Below are 12,495 nucleotides of genomic sequence, written 5' to 3' on the forward strand. Positions count from 1 at the left end.
CAACCCAGATGCAGTTTATTTTCCACATCATGCAGTCTTCAGAGATGAAAGAACAACATCCGAGCTTCGGATGGTATTTGACGCATCTTGTCCTGGTTCTAAATGTTCTAATGGTGTTTCCTAAAATCAAGAACTGGTAGTAGGTCCGACTCTGCAACCTGTTGTATTAAATTAAAATACTAAAATTAGGAACTAAAAAGGTACCTATACCAACTCATTAGATTTTACATAAATTACGAAACGTAAGAGTTAGGAGGTTTTAAAATATTGTATGGAATTTGTTGCTCCTCACTCTTACAATTATCAATAAATCTAAAAACATAAAACCAAGGGGCTTGGCTACGGTTAATATTCAATAAAAAGTATTAAAATTATCCATAAAGTCAATATCCAGGTAGGGAAATGGGGTCTACGTTTATATGGATAAATGATCGTCCACTATCCTCCTAATGTGCCTCATACCTGCCAGGGCGGCGACACGGTCACGCACAGAGCAAACAAACAGCGGGTTTTGTAGTTAGCATAGCGATGTGTTGATTTGGCACCAGTCCTGTTTATGGACTAGGGAGGTCAGACTTTTTTATTATGGTACCTGGAATTCCATTAAAACAAATATTTGAACAGACCTTACTCACTCACCTTAGATATTGTGAAGTTGATTCTACAGTTAGTAACTCTCTATATAGTCTATATCTTTAGAACAGTCCGTTAATATTATAATTAATTTCAGTAACACACCTATAATTTGTATGTGTTATTAAATTAATAAATAACATGTTAAGAGGTGTCATTGTCATGAATAAAGACCGTGCCAATAGAAATAATTTAATCACTTTTCTGAGGCATCTATGTAAGTACTTAAACTATTATACCTAGTTAAAATTTTATCAAAACTTCTTCAGAACAGTTTCACCACGAACATTTAGTAAGCTGATTTGCTTACTTATTTCTCTATGCCACTAATTACAACACGTGGTTTATAGACTAATGTTGCGTATGTACCAATAATCTTCCATTACGAATATGATGGTTTTGTTATCGTCTATCGTGTCATTCATGTCATACGTCACTTTGGCATTTATTTATTTCATAAAAAGAGACGTCCATACAGCGAGCATACCATGATGACAGACGATAAAATTGTGACCGTCATAGGCCCGCAGTAAGTATCTATTTGACCCTCTAGATTGATTAATACCACATTGATGCAATGACTTTATTTACAATCGCTATATCAAGTTATAGTCTATAATTATGCCGTAATGTAGGTAACATGGTGCCTAGCCAAGGTGATAATCGCTTGCGCTACGATAACGAAACGCTTTGTATCTCTCTATCACTCTTCCATATTAGTGCGACAGTGACAATTTGCGTTTCATTCGCTACGGAGCGTAAACGATTTGCATGTTGTCTATGCACCCTGTTGATAAATCTAAACCTACGTCCAACTTTCATGTGTTCCGCTCTTACTTTTATTAGATACATGTATATATAATCCGGACTAGGAGATGATATGATCTGTAGTTAAAACCTACGTGTATCTAAGCGCATTTAGTCATTAGAATAGTAACAATAAACAAAGGCCGCATTTATATTTATACGTAGGCGTTATTTCGAATGGGGGTGAACGAATGTCAGCATGAAATTATGCCATTACAGAATCAATCACGCCATAAGTTCAACTGTACTATAATTTTGCCATTACCAAAGGGCAATACAATTCCTCACGTCATGTCAATTTTCCGCTCACAATTCACGGTCGGTAAGAATTTTTCGTAAATTTTCGCTCAACATAACACCGGAGCCCTGACCCGATTGTTAGTGGTAATCAAGATTAAAATCAACGATAGCTAGTGACCACGACGTCGCGCCGTCAGTCGGCGAAAAGTTACCGCCACGGGAGCACCATAGACGTGACGTGAACAGCCAGTGCTCCATTGGCCGAAAAGAAAAAAAAAACAATGAAAAAACTCGAATGACGGAATCGGAGTTCTAAATTCGAATACGCGCGATATGTGTTCAAACGGTTTTGATTTTCTGGCGAAATTGACGTGTGTTGTGAAAGTGCGAAAACTTTTAAGTGAAATGTGTTAGTGTTATTGAATTTAAGTGCCCAAATATATTAGGTTATGGTAAGATTTCTTAACAGGATTGCAATATCTGGGTTTTAATGTGGAATTTAAAAGTAAGTTTCATTAACAAAAATACCTATTTGGATTATTAAAAACGCACGCATACAATACACAGAATAAATACGAACACAGCTGACCTTTCCAAAAGATTCATTAAATATTTCTATAGCCTCGGCATACGGTCATTATCTTCGATAATATAACCAGCGTATGTTTAATAAATCCATAGTGACAAGTTAAACAAAGTTATGAATACGTTATTCGACTATTCTGTTATCGTAATATAGTACCATTGCAGTCATCAGCAATATATCTTTTACAACGTATTGCGCAAAAATATAATTATGACACGTTCTTATAACTCTGCAAACAAGATCAAATATTTTGCACGTTTTCGTTTCTTTGTGGAAACTATAATTAAAGTTTTCTTTATATTAAACTTAGTAGTTATTAGGTATGAAAACCATATCACTCTAGAAGATAAATATCCTAATCTAACCCAACCTATATATGAGTATAGATAATTATATATTTAATTATTATTGACTTCAGGAATATACATATTCACACAGGAAAAGCTGTGCACTGTGTGACCAATAAGGTTATAGCTTTTTTCAATTACCAATAATAACGTTAACAGGCCACAGATTACACTTAAGGGGACGGTATATGACGTTTTCGATTTAGAGCTCACTTTGTGCAATCAATTTGTTCAAGAAATGTTTAATAACTGCATTAAATTATACGTAAATTTGTTCACGAAGAAGCCGTGTACCGGCTCTTCACGGCATAATATTTTTTATTTGCTGTAATTCTCTACAAATCGACACTAAAAGTATCCAAAAATCAAAATATGGAGTTCCGTTTGAGCAACACGCATTACAGTTTTGCCTTTAACAGTCATTGAGTTGTTGTGTGATTTTGAAAGCTAGATAACTAAACTAGCAAATTATTATCTACTTATATTTTTACTCACAAATACAACACAGAAATTCAATCCCAAATGTAAACTTTCGTACAATTTCCATACATTGACGACATCACTCAAAATTCTTCTTCGAGTCAGATGGCCGCTGGCCTTGGATCGAAGCAGACGTGTACATCGTCGTAGCTCGTTTTTGACATTATTTAGACATTTCATCATATACGCATACGAAAATGTATACCAGTAGATAAATTGTATTTCAAAAAATAGGGTAAATAAATTTATTTAAAATTTGATTTGTTGTTATTTACAGGTCGTAACGATCGAAAACAGCAGTAAACTATCCTAAAACAATACGATTACAATTGAATTTAAGTAACTTGTTCCTTCAAAACCCGCTTAAAATGAAAAAAGTTTAAAGACTCGTTTTACTGATTGGGATTGATTTTCATTATGCTGGTATCAATTTTGCGTCATTAAAAAAAAGTATATGACTTCTGTACGTCAATGACATTTGATGTCAATTGTAATCTTGTATTTACGTTAGAGAATATTATATATTCATTTAAATATTACTTACCTATTAATACGAAGCGTAATTCGTTTAATACCTGAAAGTCTTAGTGTCTACACCTACTTTGTTGCCGTTCGTTCCGTCTATATGTGTGCGATTACGTGCTGTTCTCAATAATCAAGAAACAAGCCATAATCTTCAAGAATAAAATAACAGCAAGACCAGCATTTAGTACTAACTAGTTTTTGCGGATTTGGAGACAAGAGATGAAGCTTACAGGCTAATACCGCTGCGGTCTGGTTATTGTTATGTGTATATATCGAGTATTATATAAATTTACTATAAAATAACAATGTTTTATTTCAATGACATTATGTGCGTAGGTATGTATGTTTCGGTGATTATAAGAATTTTGTCCACACAATAATTGTGCAAAGCAGAGACTGCATCATGCTTTCTTTACGGTATAAGCGGTATGGTACCGTTATTATTTATCAATACCGGTTCGTTTTGAAGGTAAAACTATACCGGTTGAAATACAAAGTACGGTACCGGTATAAAATTACAGCAGGGACAACCATTTTTATAGGTGTACAGTCAGCTGCAGAGAAAAGGTACGACCAGATAGATAATTGTATGCAGGGGTGGTACCTTTTCTCTGCAGCTAGCTGTACCTAAACCATCATTGACCGAGCGTTGGCGAAGGTCTCCGTTTCAACTTGGGCAAAAATGCTTTCGTATGTACGAATTCTTCTCCTTTGCATATCACATTTCTCAACTGATTCTCGTGAAAATTCGGTAGTCCGATATAATTATTCGGTTTCTTTTTTTTTTGAAGAATTTAAAATAGGCAGAAATTGTCATAAAGGACTTACGCGCCAGTAGGGTCTGTGACACTTAAGACCACTGCGATTATTAGGTACTTACTGGCCCCTATTTCACCACGACCACGGTGACAGGTGCGACAGTTGTCGACATCACTGTTGCTGACGTCACAGGCCTCCATAGGCTACGGTAACCGCTTACCATCGGACGGGCGATGTGCTTGTTTGCCACCAACATTTTAATAAATAAATAAACTCCATTATATTGCCACTAAAAAATTCTTATTTTGCGAAGCTAATGACAATTGTCACAAGAAACACGGCAACTGTATCGAAATTGCGACACAGAACTCATTTCCTGTCAAGACTTACCGAAAATTCTTTGAAAAATCTTGTGACAATTGTCACAAGATTTTTTCGCGAGAGAAATGTCTGTTTTATCCGATATAATAAAGTTTTTTTTTTTAATAATAGGTACAATGACGGTGGCAAACACGAATACGGCCCGCCCGATGGTAAGCGGTAACTGTATTATTAAATTGTACAACGGGACTTAATCGCGTATCTAAGTTTTAAGATTTACCTCCGACGTTTCGAGGACGGCGTTGTCCCCGTGGTCTCGGAGAAGACTGGCTTAAGTTGACATCAGCATCTTCTAACCGCGCGAGTTTTTCGAACTACCCGCACTTGGTCTTGTTTATCCGCTTGAACGTTTTGCGGTTCCGTTGTACAATTTAATAATGTGTAAAAATCGTGAAAGTTTAAATCAGTGTTAGCGGTAACTGTAGTCCATGGATGCCTATGGCGTCAATAACAGTGATGTTTTTGTCGTACCTGTCACCGTGGTGAAATAGGGGCCAGATTACGCCGCGCCGCGTGGAACGTGAGGTGCATTGGGGTAAATGCATACCATTCACTCAAGGAAAATAATCTCCCTTATAAGATCACTCGTGTGTCTGCCATTTTGTTAAAGCCAATTTTCACCGTAACTACTGGACTAGTTCAATTGAAATTTAGTACACATATGTCAAGTAAGGAAGTAGTAAGTCGGTGATCCGAAGATGAGTAACGTAAATAAATGAACTTTTAACTTTGCGGCGATTTTTGGTATCATGTGACATATCAGATATAATACATAATTATAAGTAGGTGAGCAAAAATGTACCATAACCTAACTCAGAATTGTATCACATAAATACATATACAATAATCTTTAATAGAAAAAAAACGACTTCTCTAACTACTAGCCTAACCCACTTAACGGCGCTTATACTTTATTTGGTAATATGTACCTATACATTTTATGGTAATCATAGTGTTTTTTTAGTTTAAGTATCATAGTGGTTTTCCGGATCAAGATCCGGGTCCGGGTCCGGATCCGAGTCCGGCTCCGAGTCCGAGTACGGGTCCGAGTCCGAAGTCCGGGGCCCAGTCCAAGTCAAAATCGAAATTCAAAATCACTAAACGTGTAGGTACTATGCGTCGTTGAAGAGTTCTGTTCTGATCATCATCAGCAGTTCCACTTCATCAAATCCCACAGTTTTTAATGTAAATGCTTGATTTTCTGATGAAAATATATAAAATTCTATACATATGCCTTTAAAATTTGAGGAGTTCCCTCGATTCCTCATGGATCCCATCATCAGAACCGGGTTTTGACAAAAACGGGACCAATCTGTATGCATATACATACAATCAAAAAAAAATTTTCAAAATCGGTCCAGTAATGACGGAGATATGGAGTAACAAACATAAAAAAAAAAATAAAAAAAAATAAAAAAAAAAAAACATACAACCGAATTGATAACCTCCTCCTTTTAGATTTGGAAGTCGGTTAAAAAATAGTTCAACGCCAAAAGATTAATGGAAGACCTATGTCCTATAATAGGTGAGTTGGTCTTAAACAAAAAATATGCAATAAAAATGTGTAACTGTGGAACCCATAGTGAATCCTACTCGTACATGATCGGTTTTTATATTATGTACCTATAAGATATTTTCTACTTTATACTTTATAAGTGTACCTACATAATATTTACTTATAAGCAGTTGTCACGTAAAATATTTGTAGATTTTTTTGGAAGTATGTGTCACATCATCATCATCTTCCTCGCGTTGTCCCGGCATTTTGACACGGCTCATGGGAGCCTGGGGTCCGCTTGGTAATTAATCCCATAAATTGGCGTGGGCACTAATTTTTATGAAAGCGACTGCCATCTGACCTTCCAACCCATAGGGGGTAAACTAGGCTCTTATTGGGATTAGTCCGGTTTTCTCACGATGTTTTCCTTCACCGAAAAGCGACTGGTAAATATCAAATGATATTTCGTACATAAGTTCCGAAAAACTCATTGGTACGAGCCGGAATTGCAATTCGCACGCTCTTACCGCTAGGCCTCCAGCGATTTTTTTGAAGTATGTATAGCACAAAAAAAAAAGACATTTAAGGTAGGTAATTAAAATACGGTATAAACATTATTGGAGAAGACTTGGAGGTAGTGTCATAGGGATCTACATTCGATGCGTGGAAAACAAGTTCTTTTGTCTAATTATAATCCATCGGCAATCACGCGAGCGCATAAAACGAAAATCATTTTTTTTTCACTCCCTAAAACTCCCTTAACCTAATAACAGTAAAACAAAAAATAAAATATAGAGGGTTACCAACCAGCCAAAGAATTATAATTAGATATATGCACTTATCCCAACGCACCTCACGTTCTACTCTGCACGGGGTTCATTGCCGCTCCTACCGCCGTAAGTAACTATCAACACCTACATTATCAAGGCTACGATCGAAGATAATCGCTTCAGCACTGAAATAATACCGGTGGAATACCGGTATAATATTTTTTATTTTAATTGTATTAATTTAATAGTGAAACAAAAGGCGAATATACCACATAAAAGTAAATCGGTAAAGATATTAGGGGTACATTAGCCAACACTGTTTCCATATATTTTCAAATTTTATTTTGTCCGCCTTAATTAAATTTTGCACCCTGCCGGAACTTTATTTATTTAAATTCTCATTTAATTGATTTTGAGCCTTATGAAAAGTCGTATAGAGTAGTAAATAAAATTTTACATCTGACTTAATGACATCTGGTTTTATTCGGTTTAACTTTAGAAAACGCGTATCTCGACAAAGCCATAATGTAGAAAATTGTCAACAACCAAATGAATTATTAGAATTTAAATACGTCACGTGTGACATGAACAGACAAGGAAAGCAAGATTAAATGTATTGTTTCTCTTTCTTCTTTCAATGGAACGCTTTTCCTAAAAGGAGGCCACTAAACTCAAAACGCTATCTTAAAAAAAAACTTGATGGGTCAGTGACCTGTCCCAGTAAAGTGAGGTAGTGTGCGTGAAGTGCGCTTGTGTGTGAAATGGGGTAAATTGACAGAATCTGAAAATTTACCCACCTCTACCGTCACCTTAAGACCTAAGTTTAAACTTTAAACATATTCTGAAGTTTATATCTCAGAAATCAAACTGCATCGTGCAACGCCAATGCAATATTTAAGCTACCTACAGTAATTGACCTGAACATGAATAAACCCCTAGTCGTCTAGACTTAAAAGAAAAACGAGTTCGACGAAACCTATTTTCAGCGTTAAACCGGAATAGAGAAACGAATAGGGCCACCCTTTCAAGGGTACTCATGAATCAGTACACAAACGAACGTATTTTGACGTTAATGACATGAATTTCTCCCATTGGGCCAAGGTGGGTGTGTGTCAAACGTCTGCCACAAGTTCCCAAAAAACGCTGCCAAAAAACGGAACCCTTATGGATTCGTCATGTCTGTCTGTCTGTCTGTCCGTGTACAACAACAAGCCGCTTTTTTCCGAAACTATAAGAACTATACTGTTGAAACTTGGTAAGTAGATGTATTCTGTGAACCGCATTAAGATTTTCACACAAAAACAATACATTTTGGGGGTTCCCTATAAATACTTAGAATTAGAACTGAAACTCAAATAATTTTTTTTTCATCAAACCCATACGTGTGGGGTATCTATGGATAGGTCTGCAAAAATGATATTGAGGTTTCTAATATATTTTTTTTCTAAACTGAATAGTTTGCGCGAGAGACACTTCCAAAGTGGTAAAATGTGTCCCCCCCCCCTGTAACTTCTAAAATAAGAGAATGATAAAACTAAAAAAAATATATGATGTACATCACCATGCAAACTTCCACCAAAAATTGGTTTGAACGAGATCTAGTAAGTAGTTTTTTTTAATACGTCATAAATCCCCTAAATACGGAACCCTTCATGGGCGAGTCCGACTCGCACTTAGCCGCTTTTTTTAATTTAATGCATTAATTATCAGTCTACGCAGAAGCTAGTTGAGAATAAAAATTACATTGCATGCACTATTATATCCTAGATATTCCGATAGTAGTATTTAGATCATATACTTAGTCCGAATACTCAAGTTGTCATGTCAACCGAAATGTCATTTTTGAATCTGGAATGTATAAAAACAGAGTTTAGTCGTAGTTCTATTAACGGAACTGTCAATAGAACTACTGGAAATATACCCTAAGCCCGTTCCAGAGATAATGCGCGAATCGAGAGTATGATCGCTGATCGTCTATTTTTAACATTTTTGACACGTGACAAAGAGAGAAAAATTTTCATTATCAAATTAAGATCAAAATAATTCTTTCAGACCAGGTATCGGTATCGGTAGGTATTAGTTATCGATATTAAAAACACTGAATTTTCATTTCAATTTCATTATTTTATTACATAAATTACATAATATAGAGTTAGACCAAGCTAATTTGGCAGCGATTTTGATAGATCAGGCTGTGCAAGTGTTACCTATTTAAACGTCATAATTGAATAGAACTAAGTTTGTGTGTTCGCCGGACACTTTCTGCCATCTTGTTTCTAAGAGGGAAAGGGAAACAACATATATTTTCTCTTTACCCGTCGGCAGAAAGTATCCTGAAATAAATAAAATAACCCCTTAATTTACACCCTGGAGCACCTCTAAGTGCGAGCTTCACGAATATAATATACAGAACTTACGACTCCGTCAAGAAATTGACAAGAACTGGCAATGTGTTAAATGGCGAAGTTGATTTTAAACAAAGCCGCTGTTTCCACGTGAGGGATAAGCATTTTGGCGGCATGTTGAATGCATTGTCTGCGGGCACTCGTGTGAAGTAATCTTTTAAGCGACATGTAAATGCGCGGTAAACACGTACATACCAGGGATGTTGCGAATATCCGCATCCGCATTCGCAACCGCGGAACTTCCGCATTATTCTCAACATCCGCATCTGCATCTGCATCCGCATCCGCATAAAATCGATGCGGAGTTTAATGCGGATGCGGATGTGGAACAGGTCGGTACAGGAACGTCTTATCATCGGCGTACTTGCTAGACTGCTAGGTAATTTAGTCATTAGCCAAAAAAACCTATTAGAATGAGGAGTCAAGCTAGAGTGGAACTTTTTGTAGGGAACCCTTGGAACGCGAGTCCGTCTCGCACTTGGCCGGTTTTTTGAAATAAAAATTAGTAAAATGTAATATTTGACGTTTTTTATGTATCTATCTTGACATCCGCATCCGCATCCGCGGATGTGAGCCTTTATAAATCCGCATCCGCGGATGTCAAAAAATCGGCATCCGGAACATCCCTGGTACATACTTAATTCGCAAAAGCTCTCCGCTATGCGTCTAGTAACTGAACGGATTAATTTGTTTACAAGTTAGTGTGCTTACACTGCTTACTAAAGTCGATGCATCGTGTTTGAAATTAGGGCCATATCTCACCGGGACACCACGGTGGCACAACCAGTTGCCGGACATGTAGAGTCCAATTTAGTAGAATACCATAAACATCGAATTTAAACTGTGGTGAGACATAAGTACTAACATTGAATAATTTTACGGTTAAGGGTAACATTCCATTTCTGACCGCAGCTGCACTACTGGTACTGAACGCGTCGCTGTTACTGTCAATTTCCATAGTAAAATGAACAGTAGTGCAGCTGCGGTTGGAAATGGACTGCCACCTTTTGACTCACTTGTTTTAAGTCACTCGCGCCACATGTTTCGGAGAGCCTAGGTCTCCTTTCTCAAGCACTAACAGTGCGAGCAGCGTTCACGACGGCGGTGTATCGCATGTCGTGCGAGTGACTTAAAACAAGTGAGTCTAAACCGTAAAATTATTCAACCATAAACATCGTCAAGCGGCACTTACTCGTACTGATTCAGGGAAGACAATAAATAAACTCAAGAATCGCACTATAGTGGAATTATTCTTGTTTGCGTCATTTAACACATTATGACTGACGTATATAGAGATGTAACTAACCCAAATCGATTGTCACAGCAAGCGATTACGATTGGATGGCACCTATACTGAGGTATCGAATTGTGACGTTTAATGATTTTTTATTTGAGAATTAAATAAAGCTAGAATTATATATTATGGCTGATAAATAATAATAAGAAGATATAATAAATTTAATAATGCTTTGTTATAAATATCTAATAACTATTGTAATATGAATGATTTATAATAAATTTACCTAAATTTAATAATGTTTAAAAATTTGACGTGTAAAATGTATATTTTATGAATAAAACATTGAATTTAATTGTTGCGACCTAAAATGAAAAATTTATATCGATTTACTTAGACGACTACTCATTTATAACGGTGGTGTCCGGCCAACCCTAAATTTAAAAAAAGACGTAGAACGTAAACGTTCGCAGTGCAATTGTCTTCTTTTGTAATTTCGATGTGCAAGATATTTTACGTTCTATTACTGTTGTCAGTATCATGTGTCAATTGACGCAAATACGAGTGCACAAGGTATAGTGTAATTGTAGATTGCATCTACATATATAGTCAACGTCAAAACTAGGTTTACCTCCTTACGCTTCTGTACCTTGCTCCAATGAAAAAAGGCAAAAACTGCTCTTTAACCTTTTGCACGCCAATGATCGATATATCCGCACCGTAGGTTCAACGCCAAAGACCGATTAATCGGTCACAGACCACAGAGCAACATCGACCTACGTGCATATACATTAAGTTCAAAATCAGTTTTGACACCTCGATGATGTGGCGTCTCAGTGACAGCTTTTGTCTTTGACACGGCGTGGAAAAGGTTAAAGTCGGGCTGTAAGTCTACAAGCTACGACACAAAGATTATATTATAACACATTATTGTCCCATTCGTCCCGTGCGAAGTAATTTTACGTGGTATTCTGGGAGTAGTTGATATATTTCGCGAACCAGCCAGCTCTATTCCTGGATAACATTAGCATACCTATATAAATTCGGAAACAAACGTGACAAGCGCTTGGCGACTCCCCGAGGATGCGAATAAAAATGTAAAGGTGAAAATGAAAATAAATAGAATTACACTGATGCTGGCTTTGGCTTTGTAAATACCTTATAATATAATCCGCTTATTAGAATTTCAGATAATTTTTGGGCTAAACTCGGCAGCTGTTTTAACACGCCCAGTATACAATATTAGGGATTGTTAGCTTAACAGTCCTAACGTAAAACACTTATTTTATGTAATTTCATTTTGGAGAGCCTATACACCTCCAAATCTTATTACTATTCGTATTGCTCTGACATTAGGGACCATTTACATCTCTAAATTTAAGCTCCACGCAAGATGTTTGAAATAAGATATTTTATTTCTGCTAATCAAAACTTTTAATGACCAATCACAACTTTTTTTAATAGCGCAAAATTGTGTATATTAAAAATTTGCGGTCTGAGTACCTATGTTTGTTTACGGAGAAGGGAAGGGAAGAAGAACTTTCAGTGGCATGTGCCAGAAAAGTGTCAGTCGTATGACTGTTTTTAAGTCAAAAATGTACCAAGAGCTTTGTCTGTATCTGTATACTTGGTATACTTCGTCGCTGGGTATCATACTTAGGGGCTGAACATAGCAAAAACAATTGAAATAGTAGTTTTTACGTAGGTAAATGTAGGTGTCTTTACTTACGATATTTTGGATTAATCGTCGCATTCTTACGCTAAATAAAAGCGGAACAAAATATTAGTTATTTATTCCACAGACTAATATTATTCCTGTCTTCAATA

General features: G+C 36.4%; 1 protein-coding gene across 2 annotated transcripts in view; it reads left to right on the forward strand.

The window, feature by feature from the left end:
* Window positions 1-1,612: 1,612 nt before the first annotated feature.
* The window catches only part of LOC134651378 (uncharacterized), a 71,708-nt gene continuing 60,825 nt past the window's right edge, over window positions 1,613-12,495 (forward strand). Inside the window, exon 1 of one of the 2 annotated variants that reach the window (XM_063506467.1) lies at window positions 1,613-2,185. The gene's annotated coding sequence lies outside the window, so the exon portion shown is untranslated. The remainder of the gene's footprint in view (window positions 2,186-12,495) is intronic. The other variant, XM_063506468.1, reaches the window with a different exon arrangement.

Source organism: Cydia amplana, chromosome 10 (genome assembly GCF_948474715.1).
Source record: "Cydia amplana chromosome 10, ilCydAmpl1.1, whole genome shotgun sequence".
NCBI classification, from domain to species: Eukaryota; Metazoa; Arthropoda; class Insecta; order Lepidoptera; family Tortricidae; genus Cydia; species Cydia amplana.